Source organism: Marmota monax, unplaced genomic scaffold, assembly GCF_021218885.2.
Source record: "Marmota monax isolate L192 unplaced genomic scaffold, Marmota_monax_Labrador192_F-V1.1 WCK01_AAM20220418_F8-fsc00086, whole genome shotgun sequence".
Taxonomy (NCBI): domain Eukaryota; kingdom Metazoa; phylum Chordata; class Mammalia; order Rodentia; family Sciuridae; genus Marmota; species Marmota monax.
The window spans coordinates 35418-54117 of NW_026693086.1; the positions used below are offsets into that span (position 1 = coordinate 35418).

An 18700-nucleotide genomic window follows, 5' to 3' on the forward strand; every position below is an offset into this window, starting at 1 on the left:
ACTCTAGATAGGGCAGAGGTTTTGGAGGATAATGGAGGGGCCATGGGACTATAAATGATGGTGGAATGTGATGATCATTAATATCCAAAGCACATGTATGAAAACAAAAATTGGTGTGAATATACTTTGTATACAACCAGAGATATGAAAAATTGTGCTATATATGTGTAGTAAGAATTATAATGCTTTCTGCTGTCATATATAAATAAAAAAAATCAAAGCTCTACATCAAACTTAAAGACTGCTTTGTGATGTGTATTTTATGCACATTTATTGGACTCAATTTTCCTGAAATGATTCTCTATAAAATTATACTATTGTGTCAAATTATATTCATGGAACTTGAGACAATCAATTCCAACAAAATCTCTTCAATCTGACTGCCCAAATTGTAAAAACTAATTCTATTCAAATTAAGATGCCTATGGTTTCCACTTTCTTTTAAGGGTGGGCTACACAATTGCTTGACCAATGACAAAGCTTAGTTTCATGGTTAATCCCTACAGTCTGTTAACATATGACATATTAGGTATACTTCTCTTGTTAACCTTGTTTGCTATCAAAAGTCTTATTAACTGTATGCCTGAAGCTGAACAAAAAATTGTCTTAACAACTCAGGTTGTTCAAGACTTAGAGTTGGGAACTGTTTCAGGCCCTGATCTTGGACCTACCTGGGGGTCTTGCTCATTGTTCAGCAGGGAAATCCTAACATAGAATGCTATGTTTGGGGACAAAATGCTGTCACAATATTGGCAAGTCCAATTTCGTTGCCTCTTTGACAAGGAGTATTTCCTCTGTAGGTGCAAGTTCAGCCTACATGTCAATTTCTAGACTCTTGGTGTCTGGATTCACATAAGATGATATGTTATGTATCATCTCTGGTCTATCATGACTGTTATATGTAAATTGGCACATATCCACTATAAAAGCTATTTTTTGCTGTACAATAAAGCAGATGTTGTTCTCTGAAACCATCTTTGAAGTGGTTTCTCCATGCCCTCAAGCTTCCACAGTCGATGCTGGACAATGGCAGGTCCCTCAGAAATTTTTTTTTGAATTTTTTGTTATTTTTTATTTTTGTTTTTACTATGTCAGACTCTCTGTATAGGTCTGTTTTCAAAGACTGCCTAATCTTTAGGGAGACTACCAAGAGTTTAGCAAGATAGCTTCAAGTAGAAGTAGCTCTTTCTATTTTGATGACAGACCAAGAAGCAAGTTTTATCCTAGCCATGTACTAGTATGTGATTTTGAAAATAATGTTTAACTCTCTTTGTTATGTGTGGCCTCATCCAACAAGGAGGTCCACAGAACAGGGTAGAGGAGAGTGTGGCTTCAGAGTCACTAATCAAGATCTCCAGAGACCAAACAGAAAACAGGTCTCATTTTATTGCACAGTTACCATGTATTTATACTCAGGCAGTAGCTAAGCAGATTACAGACAGCCACCAATGCAATGTCTGCTAACTTTCCTTGCAGCAACCAATCAATAAGTGGGCCATGGAGCAAGCACGCGAACTGCAACGTATGGCCTGGGGCTGTGCCTCTCACAAGCCAAGCCTAGCACGAGGGGAGTGGCCTGTCGCTCACATGCCTAGCACAAGGGGAGTGGCCTGCCACTCAGACGCTGTTAACACATGCCATGTATGCAGTAATCCATGCACTTTTTCCCACATCTTCCCACTCTTACTCTGCTGCAAAGATTTCAGCCAGCATTGCTGTTTTTCGTTGTGTTGTCTTCACATGGTTACATAATCATCTCACAACAAGAGAAAATATTATCACTATTATGAACAGTAGCGCCAAGGTAATAGCATTATAAGGATTAGTTAATTCGGCTATCCGGTTTTTCCAATGTTCAGTCAATTCATGGAAGCAAAAAAAGGTTTTCAGGATAGACACCTTTGTCCATTGATTTTGACAATTGTCTTGGTAAGGTTATGCATAGTCATAAAATAGTTAGCATCCCAAGCACCGTTAATATACTACGAAAAATTGGAGAAGTGTAAGGTTACATTTTCAGATACAGCATATTGGGTGACACAAATACTCTAAAATTTAGAGTCACAAGTGAGCCTTTGCAACATAAACAGAATATCTAGTTTTTCCTGGTAGATGTCTAGTTCTTGCTGAATGACTAAGATAGTGGCTTGAGACAATATATTTAGTCATTTTGAATGGCATAGGCTTCTGCCATGGTAGTAGACAAATTGTTTATAGTCTGAGCAGTCTAGATGCTCTGAGTTTGTGAAGCAGCAGCAGTGGTTGTGGCAGCAATGGTGGCAACCAGGGCAATAATCCTAGTGATGATATGTCTAATTGCCTACCTTGTCCAGTGTAGTATCTCATTTAGAAGATTCTTCATCTCCATGTCCCATGGACTCCTCCACTCTCCAGACAGGTTCACTGGAAGCCAGACTGCTGGGGACACTCTGAGAATAAATAGACATTTAGCTTTCATAGCATGGGTTAGACAATTTGTTAGCCAGCAGGATATATTTACTGCATAAGGGATCTCTGTCTTAGTGATATTTATGCCATCAGTATCATTGATTATTAGCCTGGAAAAGAGTGGTGTAACACAAGCTTGTGCATAGTGGGTACAAACATAATTTGGCACAAAGACAAATCCATGTATATATAATATATAGTATATTAAGGGTGCTTGGGATGCTAATTATTTTATGACTATGCATAACCTTACCAAGACAATTGTCAAAATCCATGGTCAGGGTATGGACTCAATATAGACCCATTTATCCAGCTGGCTGCTGTCCATTTGATGGGTCTAGCAGCTAGCAATATTGGTGTGATATCCATCATGCCATACTGATTTCCTGCATACCTGTAGGTAATGGCTTGTTCTGCATAGCAGTTACTGAAGTAGCCCATATGGTTTTTGGGCATATTAGTTTCATTCCAGGGGGCTGCACCTGCCCAGGCACATAGATGTTGTTCTTCCCCAGAGAAGGTATGGCAGTAACACATTGATTCTATGGGATGTTATCATTATCAGAGGGGAACGTTCCAAAAAGCATTGTTGGGTACGTTGGTAGCAAGGGTTTTTTGCATGGGGCAGTCTCTGGTTATAGGTAGAATTAACTATAACTCTAAGGTCAGTGAGAGATAATCCAGCATATGACTTATTATAGTTATCTACAAGAATTTCATTTGCAAGAGCAAAACAGAGAGGACTGCCTGGATTGTTGTAGGAACAGATGAAGCAAGGCCCTGAAGATACCAGGAAGCAGTTTTATTTGGCTGTAGCCAGGTTCAGAGGGCACAGCTTTTCTGTAATCAATCAATTCCCTGAACCCTGAGTTCAGTTAGTTTCAAAGTTTTATACCCAGCATGTAAGGGGAGAGGCTTAGAAGTTCGCAGTCTACAGAACTTCAGATAAAAGCAGCTTTTTCTCTCAGTGTTTTGGGCAAGTTAACCCTTCAAGGACAACACCTGAAAAGTGGAGAGATTCTTCTTCTCCCCTTTCTTTCCTCCCCCTGCCAGCTGTTACTATAGAGCCCAATTAGTAATTTCTCTTATTCTAAAAATGTAGACATCTCTGTGAAGCCCAGCTCAAGGCCAGAGGCTTTGTTTGCACATTTCTACAAACTACTATATTGGATATGTTTGTGAAAAACTAGTAAGCGGGTGTCCAGCACTTGAAGTGCTGGTATCTTCTTGGCCAGGGGCCAAGTAAACAGGTGACACAAAAATAGAGAGTTTATCTACATTGAACTCTTTTGCTGGAAGTCCTAAAATCAGCCATGGTAAAGATTCTGGAGAAGATCAGTTAAGGCTTTTCTGTGGAGAAAGGGGGTGCAACTTCATAATCAAGGTCATAAACTTTTGCTTGTGGGGATGCACCAACTTGTTGGCAATGTGCCTTCTTTGTTTGGCCTTTATATTGAAAAGATATATGGAAATGCCCCTGGGGGCTTGGTAGGAGCTATTGCCACCTCTGAATAATGGATGACCAATATTCCCAGTGACTTGCATCTTCTTTCAACTGATGGATTCCTAAATTTTGCTTCTTGGGCCTGACCCCTGCCCTCAGTCTGACACTTCAGAAAGGCCCAGTGCTGACTATGCATGAGGCACCTTGGAACATGCAAATATTAGACTTAGCTCTTGTACTCAGGGAACTTGTAAGTCCTTAAAAGGAAAGTCTGTAAAATGGTATCCTTCTGTTAAATGGAGCAGGTAACGGTGATCTTGGAATTGGAGTGCTCAAACCTAGTAGACACTAAGCCTTCTTCTTACCAACTGATCAACAAAGGATGGCAAGTGCAACCTGTGATGTTGGGAAGAAGGGTGTACCTGAGCTTTGCTCATCCTTCACTCACATTCATTTCTTCTTAGTGTTCTTTGTGTGGCGCAACTTCATCTTTCCTTAGGTGTAGGCCCTCTTGTCAAGTCTGTCTTTGAGTTTCATAATTTCCTCTCTTTCTTTAGAGTCAAGAGGTTGTTCTGGCCTTACCTGTAGCATCTGTGCTAATTGCAGGTTCCCTCACCTGGATCAGCTCATGTCTCCTCTTGCCTACAGATTACATTAAGGTGGAATTAATGGACCCATGAGATCCCAACCACAGCTCATTTCCTGTAGATTTTCCACCTCCTCTACTGCTCAAGCTTCCAGAAATGCCAAGTAAGAGTTCCCCAAAACTGAAGAGTGGAAGCAATGTAAGCATCCATTGATGGAGGAATGGATAAACATGTTGTCCATCCACACAATGGAATATAATTCATCCTATATTATGTTAAGTGTAGTCACACAATCACAAAAGGACACTTACTATGTAATTCTGCTTAGATGATGTATATGGAGACATCAAACCCACAGAAACAGAAAGCAGGGGACTGGATGATGGGCAATGGGGTGGCAATATTTCATGGGTGCAGAGTTTCTGTTATGAAGATGAAGTCTAGCAATAGATGATGGTGATAGTGAATGTACTGAGCACTTCTGAATTCTATTTGCACTTAAAAATGGTTAAGGTGGGCTGGGATTATGGCTTAGTAATGCTGCCAATGTTTATAGCAGCTCAATTTACAATGACTAAGCTGTGGAAGCATCGTAGATGCCCTTCAATAGATGAAATGATAATGAAACTGTGGTATGTATACACAATGGAATATTACTCAGCTTTAAAAGAGAATAAAATTATGGCATTTGTAGGTGAATGGATGGAGCTGGAGAATATTATGCTAACTGAAGTAAGCCAATTCCAAACAACAACAAAAACCAAAGGCTGAGTGTTCTCTCTGATAACTGAATGCTGATCTATAATGGGTGGGGGGGATGGAGGAACTATGATGGGGAAAAGGGGAGGGAGGGATGAAAGGGAGCATGTGGAGAGTAAAGATGGTGGAATAAGATGGACATCATTAACCTAGGTACATATATGAATGCACATATAGTGCGTTGTTACATCGGGTACAACCAGAGAAATAAAAAGTTGTGCTGAAATTGTATAGAAGGAACCAATATGCTTTCTTCTCTCTAGCCCAAGACTACAGGCTCCTGGGTCTATCTCTAGCCATAATTGACAGCTGATTTAAAGGAACTCCTGACTGCATCCCTCACAACCCCACTGTTAAGATGGTCTAGAAGAAAACATGCAGGTGATTCCTATCACTACAGCCTCTAAGAACAGAGGTGTCTCTTTGCAGAATGCAGAATGGCTTCACCCCTCCTACAGAACTAGCCTCTAAAGCCTCCTGGGTCATCGGGGCCTTGGGCAATGGGCTGTGTGAGAGAAAGCTGATTCTGATACCAGTTGGCAAAGGAGGTGAGAAAAGTGAGTGGCGGTCACCTAGATAGCCTTCATCCTCCATCAAATAGTAAGTACTACCTCAGCGAGGGAGATCCTGGGAACAAGGGAGAAATGCCTTTCTGGCAACAATTGCTAACACTCAACCCCAAAAGTAATAGCCCAAATGTGGTCTACTGGGTAGCCCTAAAGGGACTGCCTTATGTAGGTTCAAGGTCAAGATAGCCTGCTAGAAAGGTTGAATCTCCTGCCTGGAGAAACTCCTTCCCAATTTCAGGTACTACAATGTGCTGAAATTGTATAGAATTTCAGTGAACTGGAGGCCATAGAGGTGGAAGGAAGTGAAATCCTCCAAAACCCGGGTATTGAGGTGCTTCAGAAAACAACCAAGGAATGTGGAGTGAGGTGAGGGCCAGGATCAGTTCTCAAAGATCCAGATTTGGAGGCTATTCAACCTCTCTGCATGTTAGATACTGGAGGTACTGACAGAAAGTTGATTAGAATAGCCAAATAAGAAGGGAATCACCCAAGAATTCAAGTTTTCTCCCCCTTCAGACTTTTCTCCCAACTAGGAAATGGCCTACAAACTGTTCAGCTGACAGGCAGGAACTTAGGAACACTTGTGATTGCAGGCAGAGAGTTGCTCATGGCTAACTTCACTTGAAGTTGTTTCTTTGTTTCAGAATCTGCTCTTTAGAAAAGGCCTTAAACCAGTCAAAGATACACAGCTGCTCTTCTAAGTGACCTAGAGTAAACTTTGCTCACTATAACTCATTATAATGTTAAACTCTCTGCCCTAAATTAAGTGCATATGCATTTATTTGGTTTGCTTTGGTTTGGTACTGGGAATAGACACCAGGGATGCTTTACCACTGAGCTACATTTTATGGTAGAGATATCTCAGAAGAAAAGAAAAAGAACATGATGCCATCTGTATCATTGTGAGCCCCCCAGAAATCAATCTTGAACATTCTTGCTACTTTGTAGTATAGAAATAGAATGTCCAATCAGGAATGTCTATTACCTCATATGAAGACAAAGACTAGTATGTAAAAGGAAACTAACTAGAATATATAAGAGATCACTTTCTACACTAAATGTTCAGCCTTCAGATAAGAATCCACTGAGGCTAGATGCACACAAGTAAACACTGCTTCCTGTTGAATACCCTGGTGTCTCCTGTCTGTGTGAGAATCCCACACAACATTTTATTTTGTTTTGTTTGAGGCAGGATCTTACTTATCTTATCCTTCTCTTTGATATATATTTATAATGACCAGCTTTCTTAGAAGTGTTTATATCCTGTGAGAAGTGAAAAGAACATCTGAAAAAAGATTTAAAAGACTCTTAAATAAATAGTTGTCTACAAAAACTGACATGAAAATCAACTCAATTTATTTTTAGAAACATTACATATCATATACTATTTTAAAACAACTTATCAAAACTGATTTATTCCCATGTTTGCAACTCTTCTCAAATTATTTTTCAAATGTCTAACACAAGAGTTTTTCTACGGAATAATTCAGATGACTTCTGTAGAAATTGTCAACAAGGCTGAAGATGTAGCTCAGTGGTAGAGAGCTTGTCCAGCATGTACATGGCCCTGAAGTTTAACCCCCAATACTGAAAGAAAAGGAAAGCGAAAAAGAAGAAAGGAAGGAAGGATAAAGAGAGGGGACAGGAGGGGAGGGAAAGGAATGAGTAATTAAAACAAAAGGGCAAGTGGTATAAATATAAATATATGGTGTACTAACTCTTTAAAAAATTTACAGAGCTATAGAATTTTAGTTACATCAAACTGGGTGATATTATGACTATATAGAATGGCACATAATAAGTTCTGCCTTAGCCTGGCCTAAACCAAATCAATGGGTGGGTGACCTGGAGAGGACTTCTCTCTTGCTTGATTTGGACTGTCTTGAACCTTCACAGGTTCAGAATTTATAGCATAGTGGAGGCATCAAGACTTCCCTGACAGGCAGTGTAAGTGTGCTAGGCCCCTGAGATCCCATGACCAGGGATGCCCATGTGCATGCCCAGAGCCCCTCCCCGCCACTCACTGGTACAAAATGGTCTGCTCCATTGCCTGGTGCAGGTTTTCTCCTGACCAAAAGCCTGAGTGTTCACAGCCTATTTTGGTGTGGCTGGGGATTGTATGGTTGTGGAGGGAATAGCCAAAGTAGCCTTAGCACGATGGAGAGGCAACAGCTATCTCTCAGCCATACTTGGGGGTGGTCCTGGAAGAAGTAAGTAGGGTTGTGGTCTACCTTGACTGAAGACATGGAAACACACCCTAGTCCTTATGGCTGTCCATGGGAGTTGGTAATATGTACAGCTATTGGATTTTTTGTTGTTCTCTTGTTTTTGTGGAGAAGTTATCAGTCTGTGAGAAGCAGGCATTACATGAGAAGATAAAAAAAAAAAACTTGCTCTAAAACTTTTTGGATTAATTCAAGAAAAATGTCAATTACTTGAAAATGTTAGCTTTGTTCAAAAAGCGTATGAAGGCTTAGAGTCACCTTTAAAGGATGTCATTTTGGTGAAGGAGTCAGTAAAAACAGAAAACTTGGAGGCAATATATGAAATCTAGGTCCATATCTAAACTTGAGTATGAAATACTCTTTCTAGAAAATGAGCTAAAAGAAGAGAAAACTAAATATTCTCAACAGGATAAATTGATGGTGGATATATCAAAGATGATTAAGTGCCTAGAAGATGAATCAAAATCCCTTAAATCACAAATACCTGAAGCTAAAACAACCTTGAGAATATTTCAAATGAATAAAGAAAGAATTACAGTAGCAATAAAAGAGACTTTGAATGACTTCAGGAAAGTCATAAACAGCTTTTACAAGAAGTTGAAGTATGGAAAGAAAAAGTGAATGGCCTTACTGAACAGAAAATTATATTTGAACACTCTAAAATACATGCAGAACAAATTCTAGGAGACAAATAAAATCACATTAATTCTCTGACTGAACACTTACTGCAGATAAAAGATTTGGCTCCCATGCTTGAAAAAGTCCTAACAGATGATGGTTACTTGGAATTGGAATTGAAGAGTTAATCAGAAATTAGTGCTCACTTAGAAGATCAGCCAAAAGGGTCTTGGAAGACACTGGTTTATGATGTGAAGTTAAAGGCCTCTTTTAAAACCTAGAAAGAGAAAGAAATCAAATTTTTACTTTATTATCTGAAGTAATTGAAACAAAGGAAGACCTAATAGAACATATTAAAAATCTTAAGACAGAACAAGCATCTTTGCAAACAGAAAATACACAGTTTGAAAGTGAGAATCACAATCTTTAGCAGAAACTTAAAGTCATGATGGAATTATATCAAGACAATGTAATGAAACTCCAAAGAAAATAGGAGAGAAAAATTACCAGGTAGAGCAATAAGAGAAACTTTTCAAAGAGGAAGAAAAGATCAGCCATACAACTAAACTGCTGGAGACCAATAGAAAGCGATCAAAAGATCTTGAAGAAGAATTGGAGAGAACCATTTGTTCTTATCAGGGGCACATTATTTACTATGAGAAAAAAGCTCATGGTAATGAGTTGGCAGCTAGGAGTGCTGAAAGATACCTCAATAATTTAAGGAAAAAATGCTCACAATATACAAAAATTAACTGAAATAGAGTTATAATTTAAACTTGTAGAAAAAGATCCTTCTGTGCTTGATGCTTGAAATACAGCCTTTGGCAAAAAGAATTCTCCAAATGGTCCCTTACCATTGGGTCAACCTTCATGTGAAATAAGACCTTCTCATTTGGAAAAGAAGGCTACACTCATACCCTCAACTTTGGTGCCAGTAGGAGGAGAAAGAGGCTCAAGGGGCCCAGAGAATCCTCTGGACCATCCAACTCGCAATGAAAGAAGAGAATCAAACTGTGATAAGTCAACTTATCCTCAGAGAGCACCTTCTGACATACAGCCCCTGGAACATCCATGGGAACAGGCCCATAGGATAATGATCCCTTCACCAGGCCAACCATATTCTGATCCACATCTTCCTCTACAAAGGCAAGATGGACGTTATTCTAAATATGGTAGACCGTCTGGATCAGCAGAACTCAGAAGTTCCACTATGCTGCCTTTGGATAAAATGGATGGGCCTACATATTCAGAAATGGAATCTAGTAGAAATGATACCAAAGTTGATCTAGGTGATTCCAATGTATATGATTCATCTCTCCCTGCTGAAAACCAAGCAACTGGCTCTGGCTTTTCTTTCTCATCTTACCCTCCAATCAGAGGTCCATTGTTTTCTGTGGATCCAAGGAGTCGGTTTATGAGAAGAGGACCTTTTCTTCCTCCACCTCCTCCAGGAAACACTCATGGAGCATCACAAAAATATATACAGTACATACTTATATGTACTTTACCTAAATAATTGGGCTGTTATTATAAAAATCAAAATTTCCATGACTAACAAGAATCCTCTTCTTGATATTTGAGCTGTTATAATTAAAGAAATAGTCTTTTTTATATGACTGATGTGGAGAAATATAGTACAAGGGAATGAAACTAATATATATATATATATATATATATATATATATATATATATATATATAATTGTTTTATTTATAAACTTTTTTTAGTTGTTGATAGACCTTTACTTTATTCACTTATTTATATGTAGTACAGAGAATCAAACCCAGTGCCTCACACATGCTAGGTAGGAGTTCTGCCACTGAGCCACAATCCCAGCTCAGTAATGAAACTCCAAAGAAAATAGGAGAGAAAAATTTTCCTGAGAGGCTGTTTTGTTTGGCGTGTGTGGTTCTAAAAATAAAGTTAGTTTCTTTTGACAAGTGGCTCCTGATTGTGCCCAGCCAGACTGCGGCATTCAGCCTCTCAGGAAAAACCCTCAGAGCCTCAACTGCCACCACTGGCTTTCCACAAGCCTCTCTCTCCCACACAAGCTTCTCTCCACCTCCCACAATCCTCCTGCTCTTGAGGCCGATTGGCTGGGTCACGTGGGCGGAGCCAAAAAAGTCCCCCAATGAGCAGCTCCGTGGTCTGAAAGGGCAGGGAAACAGCCCAATGAGCATCACCGCAGAGGAGCCAATCAGCTAGATGTTGCTGGGGCCGAGGAGCCAATCAGCTAGATGTTGCTGGGGCCGCTGTGAGCCAATCATCAGCCGGCAGCTGGAAGTTTGCTGGCAGCTGGAAGTTTGCTGGGGCCCCTTTGGCTGTGGCTCTCAACATCTCCCCCTCTCTGTTTAAACAACAAGCATGTGGCTTAGGGACCGTGCCTGTTAGGCAGTCCAATTCAACATATGGTCCTTACCCGTCATCGGATGAACTGACCTCTAGGCGTCAGCCTCCTGTCTTAGGTTGGTACCACTGCAATTGGATCATACCCGTCACTGACTACCGGTCCAGCATACAGCCATACTTGTGGATAGGCCTTTGCACCTGTGGGGGGGTGAGGTTCTTTGCCTCACCTCTGTTGGCCCCCAAATTTTAGACCATCACTAGTAGAGGAGGATGCAAAATGCCATGACATTAAGCCAATTGAGGGCTCCTTTGAAAAATTGTACCACCGGTGACATCATCAGCAAAAATAGCCCAACACTACCACAAGTCGCTGCACCAACAGATAGTTCACAATGCATACAGGTGAGCTCACAATGTGTCCAGGCAAGTTCTGCAAGCAGTTCAGTGATGGCTATTGTAGAAGCTGTAGATTGGTTTTATCTTTGACTTCACCAGCACTGGGATGAAGATAGGAATTCTGGCAATAATGGCTAAAGAAAAAATTATGTAACATTCCAGAAGGCACTAAAAGAAAACAATTTTCTTAACAATTTACATTGTCTTCACTGGCACTGGGATGAAGATAGGAATTCTGGCAATAATGGCTAAAGAAAAAATTATGTAACTCTACAGAAGGCACTAAAAGAAAACAATTTTCTTAACAATTTACATTATCTTTAAGAGAATTATTAAATATAATGAAAAGGAAAGGTGAAAGTAAACAAACAGATCTGTTAACCTTCTTTTTTGTTTACATATTAAAACAATCCTCAACAGTTGTTTACCCAATTTAAATTAAACCATATAAATCATGTGAAAAAAAATATTTGGATCCATTTTATCATGAGCGCTCATCATATATGATATATGGACATACGTACATTCAAACATATAACACAAAACACAAGTGTGCACACATAATATAATACATACAACACATAACATTATAGTAAAGGCCTTATAACTTTTTACAGGTGAAATCTCCATTGCAATGTTTAAAAACTCTATAGTCAAAAAATAGAACTGATCAGCAAAACATTAACCTAGGTCTGTATGAGCTCAAAAAACAAAATAGAACTTCATGATATGGCAAAGGGCAATAATAAAATAGATATTGAAAAAAGCATCCTGGTTCTGTTGCAGATGTAAGAATAGCCAAACTGGAGTTTTGGATATCAGTTGTTATGGATTTGAGCCAAATCATCTTCTTTTTGGTCTGTAGAAATCGCTTTAGTTAATCTTTCTGGAATCCAAATCGGCTGCTGTTCTCCCTGTGGAAACACATAAACAGACCCCTGACTCCAGACAATCACTGGGTCAGGACCTTGGTTAATCTCTCTGGAATCCAAATCGGCTGCTGTTCTCCCTGTGGAAACACACAAACAGACCCCCGACTCCAGACAATCACTGGGTCAGGACCTTTCCATTGTCCTGTTAGAATATCCTTCCAAAGTACCTTGGGCTTATGTACATTTTTTGGACACATATGCCTTTCCGCAGCACTAAGTCCTGATGAATCCAAATTTAAAAAGTTTAGAGTAAAAAGGGTTATTTTAAGTTTATCTTTGGGGAATATATACCCCTTCCCAATTCCTTCTTTTTGCTTTAATAAGTACATTTTAATAGTTTGATGAGCTCTTTCAACTATGCCTTGTCCCTGTGGATTGTATGGGATTCCTGTTATATGAGTAATGCCAAATGTTGAGCAAAATTGTTTAAAAGAGGTAGAAGTATAACCAGGGGCATTATCTGTTTTTAACTGTTTTGGAACACCCACAGTGGCAAAATTTTGTAAGCAATGAGCTATAACATCTTTAGTTTTTTCTCCGGCATGAAGGGAGCCCATCAAAAATCCAGAAGAAGTATCAATTGTAACATGCAAATATTTTAATTTTCCAAATTCTGGCAAGTGTGTGACGTCCATCTGCCAAATATGGTTAGGTATCAATCCTCTAGGATTGACTCCAAGATTAACTTGTGGTAAAAAGGTCACACAATTTTGACATTGTTTTATTATTTGTCTAGCTTGTTCCTTAGTTATTTTAAAGTGCTTTTGTAAAGCATTAGCATTGACATGGAACTTTTTATGAAAATTTATAGCTTCTTCTAGTGTAGAGAAAATATGTATGTCATGTGTAGTTTTATCTGCTAAATCATTGCCCAAACTAAGGGCTCCAGGCAATCCTGTATGTGCCCTGATATGTCCTATAAAGAATGGATCTTTTCTGTCCCAGATTAGACTTTGTATAGTGGAAAGCAAAGAGAAAACAGTAGAAGAAGGGGAAATCCTACCAGCATCTTCAAGAGATACTATAGCATTAACTACATACTGACTATCAGAAAATAAATTAAATACAGAATCTTTAAACATCACAAAAGCTTGTAAAACTGCATTAAGCTCTACGTTTTGAGCTGATTGTTTCGGTACTAAAAATGTAAAAGTTTGATCAGGGGTAACTACTGCTGCTGTACCATTATTTGACCCATCAGTGAATATATTTGGAGCATTCATGATAGGTGTTTTTCTTGTCATTTTTGGAAAAATTACAGGATGCAATGACCAAAAAGACAATAAAGGATTAGATGGTAAGTGGTTATCAAATGAAACATTAGATTTGCACATGATTATTGCCCAAGTATTTAACTCATTAGCTAACTCATCAATTTGATTCATAGTATATGGAGTAATAATTTTATTGGGAGAAATTCCAAACACTCCCTTTGCTGCTTTTATTCCTTTGAGTATTAATTGTCCTACAGCCTCAGGATACCTAGTAAGAATAGTGTTAGGAGAATAAGATAAATGTATCCATAATAATGGACCTTCTTGCCAAAATACTCCTGTAGGAATATTTTTTGTTGGTAGTACAATAAATAATAAAGGCAAACTTATATCAATTCTATCCAAATGCATATTTTCCATATATGTTTCAATGATTTTTAATGCCTTTCTTGCTTCAGGCGTTAACATTTGGGGTGAATTTGGATCTGATGGACCTTCTAGGATATCAAATAAAGGTCCCAACTCTCCTGTTGGTATACCTAAATAAGGCCTTATCCAATTTATGTCTCCTAATAACTTTTGAAAGTCATTAAGTGATTTGAGTTGATCTACTCGTATTTGAATTTTTGGTGGACGGACCATGGTTGAGGATAATAGAACTCCTAAATAATTAATTGGAAAATTTAATTGTACTTTATCTATTGCTATCTCTAGATTATAATTTTTTAATAAGTTTGTAAGTGTGGCATAACATTCTAGCAATGTGTTTTTAGCTTTGTGTGCTAATAATACATCATCCATATAGTGAAATATTTGTAGTTCAGGATTTTGATTTCTAAGTGGCTGGATTACTTTGTTAACATAAATTTGACACATAGTTGGGCTGTTAGCCATCCCTTGAGGGAGTACTTTCCATTCATATCTCTGATCAGGACCTTCATGATTCAGTGCAGGGATAGTAAATGCAAAACGTGGACTATCCTCAGGATGAATTGGAATTGAAAAAAAAACAATCTTTAATATCTATAACTAAAACATACCAGGTTTTTGGCAAAGCAGACAACTGAGGAATCCCTGATTGAGCAGGTCCCATAATAACCATCTCATTATTAATGGCTCTTAAATCTTGCAATAATCTCCATTTACCAGATTTCTTTTTGATGACAAAAATGGGAGTATTATGGGGAGATACAGAAGGTTGTATATGTCCTTCCGCTAATTGTTGTTTGACCAGGTCATGGGCTGCTTGTATCTTTTCTTTAGTCAGGGGCCACTGAGGAACCCATACTGGTCTTTCTGATTTCCAAGTAATTTTTATTGTCTCAGTGGCCCTTTCTGAAAATCCAACCCATGTCTGTCTGTTCCTTGATCTATTTGTATTGGTGCTGCTATACCTTGTTCTTGTTTTTCTAATCTTTTTCCTTTCCTAAAACCTTGTCTAGTCATAATAGTGGGTGCATTTTGGTTGATGTTATTTGTTAATGTCAAACCTAATTGATCTAGGACATCTCGTCCCCATAAATTTACGGGAAGATGATCCAATACATATGGCTGTATAGTTCCTTCACATCCTTCAGGATCCTTCCAATCTAATACCATTGCACTTCTATGGGGATTAGTCGCCACTCCTAGGCCTCGAAGCGTTTGAGTGGCTTGTTGTAATGGCCAATGTTTTGGCCATTCTTGACGAGAGATGATGCTAAGGTCTGCACCTGTATCCAGTAGCCCATTAAATTCATGTCCTTGAATATTTAGTTTTAGCATGGGGCGAGAATCTAAATTTAAAGAAAGCATAGCCCAATCTACACCTGTGGAGCCTAATCCCTTGGAACCTCTTTCTACAGTACGACTGGAAAATTTATCATGTAGGCTGGGTATTATTAGTAACTGTGCTATTCTATCTCCTGGTGAAATTACTGATATACCCTTTGGAGAACTGGCTATAATTTTTATTTCACCTTCATAATCGGGATCAATTACCCCAGGACTTATCATAAGTCCTTTTAGAGTAGAAGAGCTGCGTCCCAATAATAAGCCTACTGTTCCTTTGGGAAGAGGTCCTTTCACCCCTGTGGGAATGATTTGAACTCCCATCTCTGGAGTTAGTACTGCTCTGGCGGAGGCGCAGATGTCCAACCCTGTGCTCCCTCTGGTTTGTCTGATGAGGGATCTGATGGACAATGTGTCCTGGGCACTACCCTGATGGGGTTGCTGGGTTCCTCCAGTGCTCCGTATATTTGTGGTTTGGGGCCCCGGAGCATTGGGCCCCCCTGTCCATTTTTTGGCAATGGAGCCCGATGCCTTTCTCCACGATATCGTGGATAAACACCTGGTCCTTGTTCGTTTTTTGATAATGGAGTACCCTCTATGGTGGTTTGAGAACGGCATTCATTAGCCCAATGTCTCCCTCTACGGCATCGTGGGCAAATACCTGGTATTCTACTCCTTTGATACCTAGTTTTGTTAAACCCTCCTCCTATGGGGCAATTCCTTTTAAAATGTCCTGTTTGTTCACAATTGTAGCATGTTCTTGGCCTGGCATCTAAAGCCTGTTTTACTGCAGCTGCCACAATTTGCCCTTGTTCATTAATGTCTCTGGCATCTAAAGCCTGTTTGACTGCAGCTGCCACGACTTGCTCTTGTTCATTAATGTCTCTACATAATTTAATATATGTGTTTAAATCTTCATGTTTCCATGGTCTAATGATATCTCTGCACCAACGATTCGCTTGCTCATAAGCCAGGTGTTTTAGTAATGGCATTGCTTGTTCTGTATTCCCAAAAACTCTGGTAGCTGTTTGAATAAGCCTATCTACAAATTCAGCATAAGGTTCATTAACTCCTTGTATTACCTTAGATAATTGACCTTGTAAACCTCCATGTCCTTGTAAAGTCTTCCATGCCTTAATTGCATCTGCAGCAATTTGTGCGTATACGCCAGGATCATATGCAATTTGTTGCTGCTGATCCTCATAAGGTCCCTTTCCTAACAACATATCTAGATTTCTCTGAGGATAACCAGCTGCTGCATTTCGCCTAGCCGTCTCCTTGCAAAATTCCTCATTGGCAACCTTCCATAACAGGTATTGTCCTCCATTTAGCACAGCTTTACACATATTAGCCCAATCTGCTGGCGTCATGTTCAAGTTGTTAATGGATTCGACCATGCTTACAGTGAAGGGTGCTTGAGGACCATAGGTTGTTACAGCCTCTTTTAGCTGCTTCACTGTTTTGAAATTTAAAACTTGGTAAAATCGCTGCCCTCCTGCCTCAAATACAGGGCATGTTAGTATTTGAGATCTTGTCTCAGGATCCCAACTATCAACTGTGGGGGTTGGGGGCCTCCCAGCATATGGAGGTGGCGCTGTTGGTTGGACACTTACGCCCTCTGGTGATAGAAAGGTGTTAGTAGCAGTCTCCTGTAGAGGTGGTGCTGTTGGTTGGACACTTACACCCTCTGGTGATAGAAAGGTGTTAGTAGCAGTCTCCTGTTGTAACTTTCCCCCTGATGGCTTTTTCTGTTTTACACTTTCTTTCTCTGTCTGACTAGCTTGAGAGGCCTTCTCTTTTACTTGAATCTTTTCCTCTGCCTGACTAACTTGAGAGACCTTCTCTTTTACTTGAATCATTATGTCTTCTCCTTCCTCTACCATTGTCTGAACTGAAGGCTTTGGACTAAGCAAACAAGATACGAATGTCCACAATGGCAATGTGCCAACTGGCAGAGTCCCTGGGCTTTTCTTTTCTATTCTTTTTAAATCTTCACCATGATGATTCCATTGTGATATATTTAACAACTCCTCCTTAAAAAGCCATGGGCTACATTTTTGTATTGTATCAACGTATGCCCTGACTGCTCTTGATTTTACTGGGATGCCTCCTTCCTCTAACAATTTACTTAACACTCTTTCAGTTTGTTTTTTACTAATTTCTGATCCCATATTTCTACTATAATACAACCCAACAAGATGACGCCAAACAAAACCGAGACAGAATGAAATAAAAAGGGAACAACAAAAAGTCATTATAGCCTTTCTATCCTCCTGACATGTGCATCCGTCCTTTCTCCCTATCTGTTCCTCAGACGTAAATAGTTTCTCCTCAGACGTGAGCGATTTTTCTTCCGTCTCACTCATCTCCAGGGATAGGCAACTTAAAACAAAAGTGAAGCAAAATAAAAGAGGAATCTTAAAATGGCTACCCATCCTCTCGCCCTGCCCTCAGCGGCGAGCAGTTTCACTTACCCTCAGTAGCTCCCCGTGCGAGCCACCAAATGCCGCAGTCTGGCTGGGCACAATCAGGAGCCACTTGTCAAAAGAAACTAACTTTATTTTAGAACCACACACGCCAAACAAAACAGCCTCTCAGGAAAAACCCTCAGAGCCTCAACTGCCACCACCGGCTTTCCACAAGCCTCTCTCTCCCACACAAGCTTCTCTCCACCTCCCACAATCCTCCTGCTCTTGAGGCCGATTGGCTGGGACACATGGGCGGAGCCAAAAAAGTCCCCCAATGAGCAGCTCCGTGGTCTGAAAGGGCAGGGAAACAGCCCAATGAGCATCACTGCAGAGGAGCCAATCAGCTAGATGTTGCTGGGGCCGAGGAGCCAATCAGCTAGATGTTGCTGGGGCCGCTGTGAGCCAATCATCAGCCAGCAGCTGGAAGTTTGCTGGCAGCTGGAAGTTTGCTGGGGCCCCTTTGGCTGTGGCTCTCAACAAATAACCACTAACAATAATCTAAAAGAAAATGAGAATATCTCCATTATTAAACAAACACAAGCCAAAAATATATAACCAATAACAATTAGACCTGAATTATTTTCTAATGTTGTATTCATTACAGGGATTCTTTGATTCTATAGTGGTTTTACCAAAGGCCTGAAATATTTCCTTGCACTTGGCGAGCATCTACTCTTCTACAATAGAGGAAATGGGTATGGTAGAATTTTGTTGAAATAAATTTATATACTCAGGGATATCAATATTCCTCAAATATGCTATGGATTAGAGAGTATTCATATTGAGTAAAAGGATTGTATGTTAAAAAAATGAGGGCTGTGTTTGTAACTCATTGATAGAGCACTCACTAGAACATGTGATGTCTTGGGTTCGAGCCTCAGCACCACATATAAAAAAATAAAGGTATTATGTCTATCTACA

General features: G+C 39.6%; 1 pseudogene; it reads left to right on the top strand.

Annotated features, from left to right (window-relative positions):
• The first annotated feature begins 5668 nt into the window (after positions 1-5668).
• LOC124099338 (melanoma inhibitory activity protein 2-like) lies at positions 5669-10166 on the top strand (annotated as a pseudogene).
• Positions 10167-18700: the final 8534 nt, after the last annotated feature.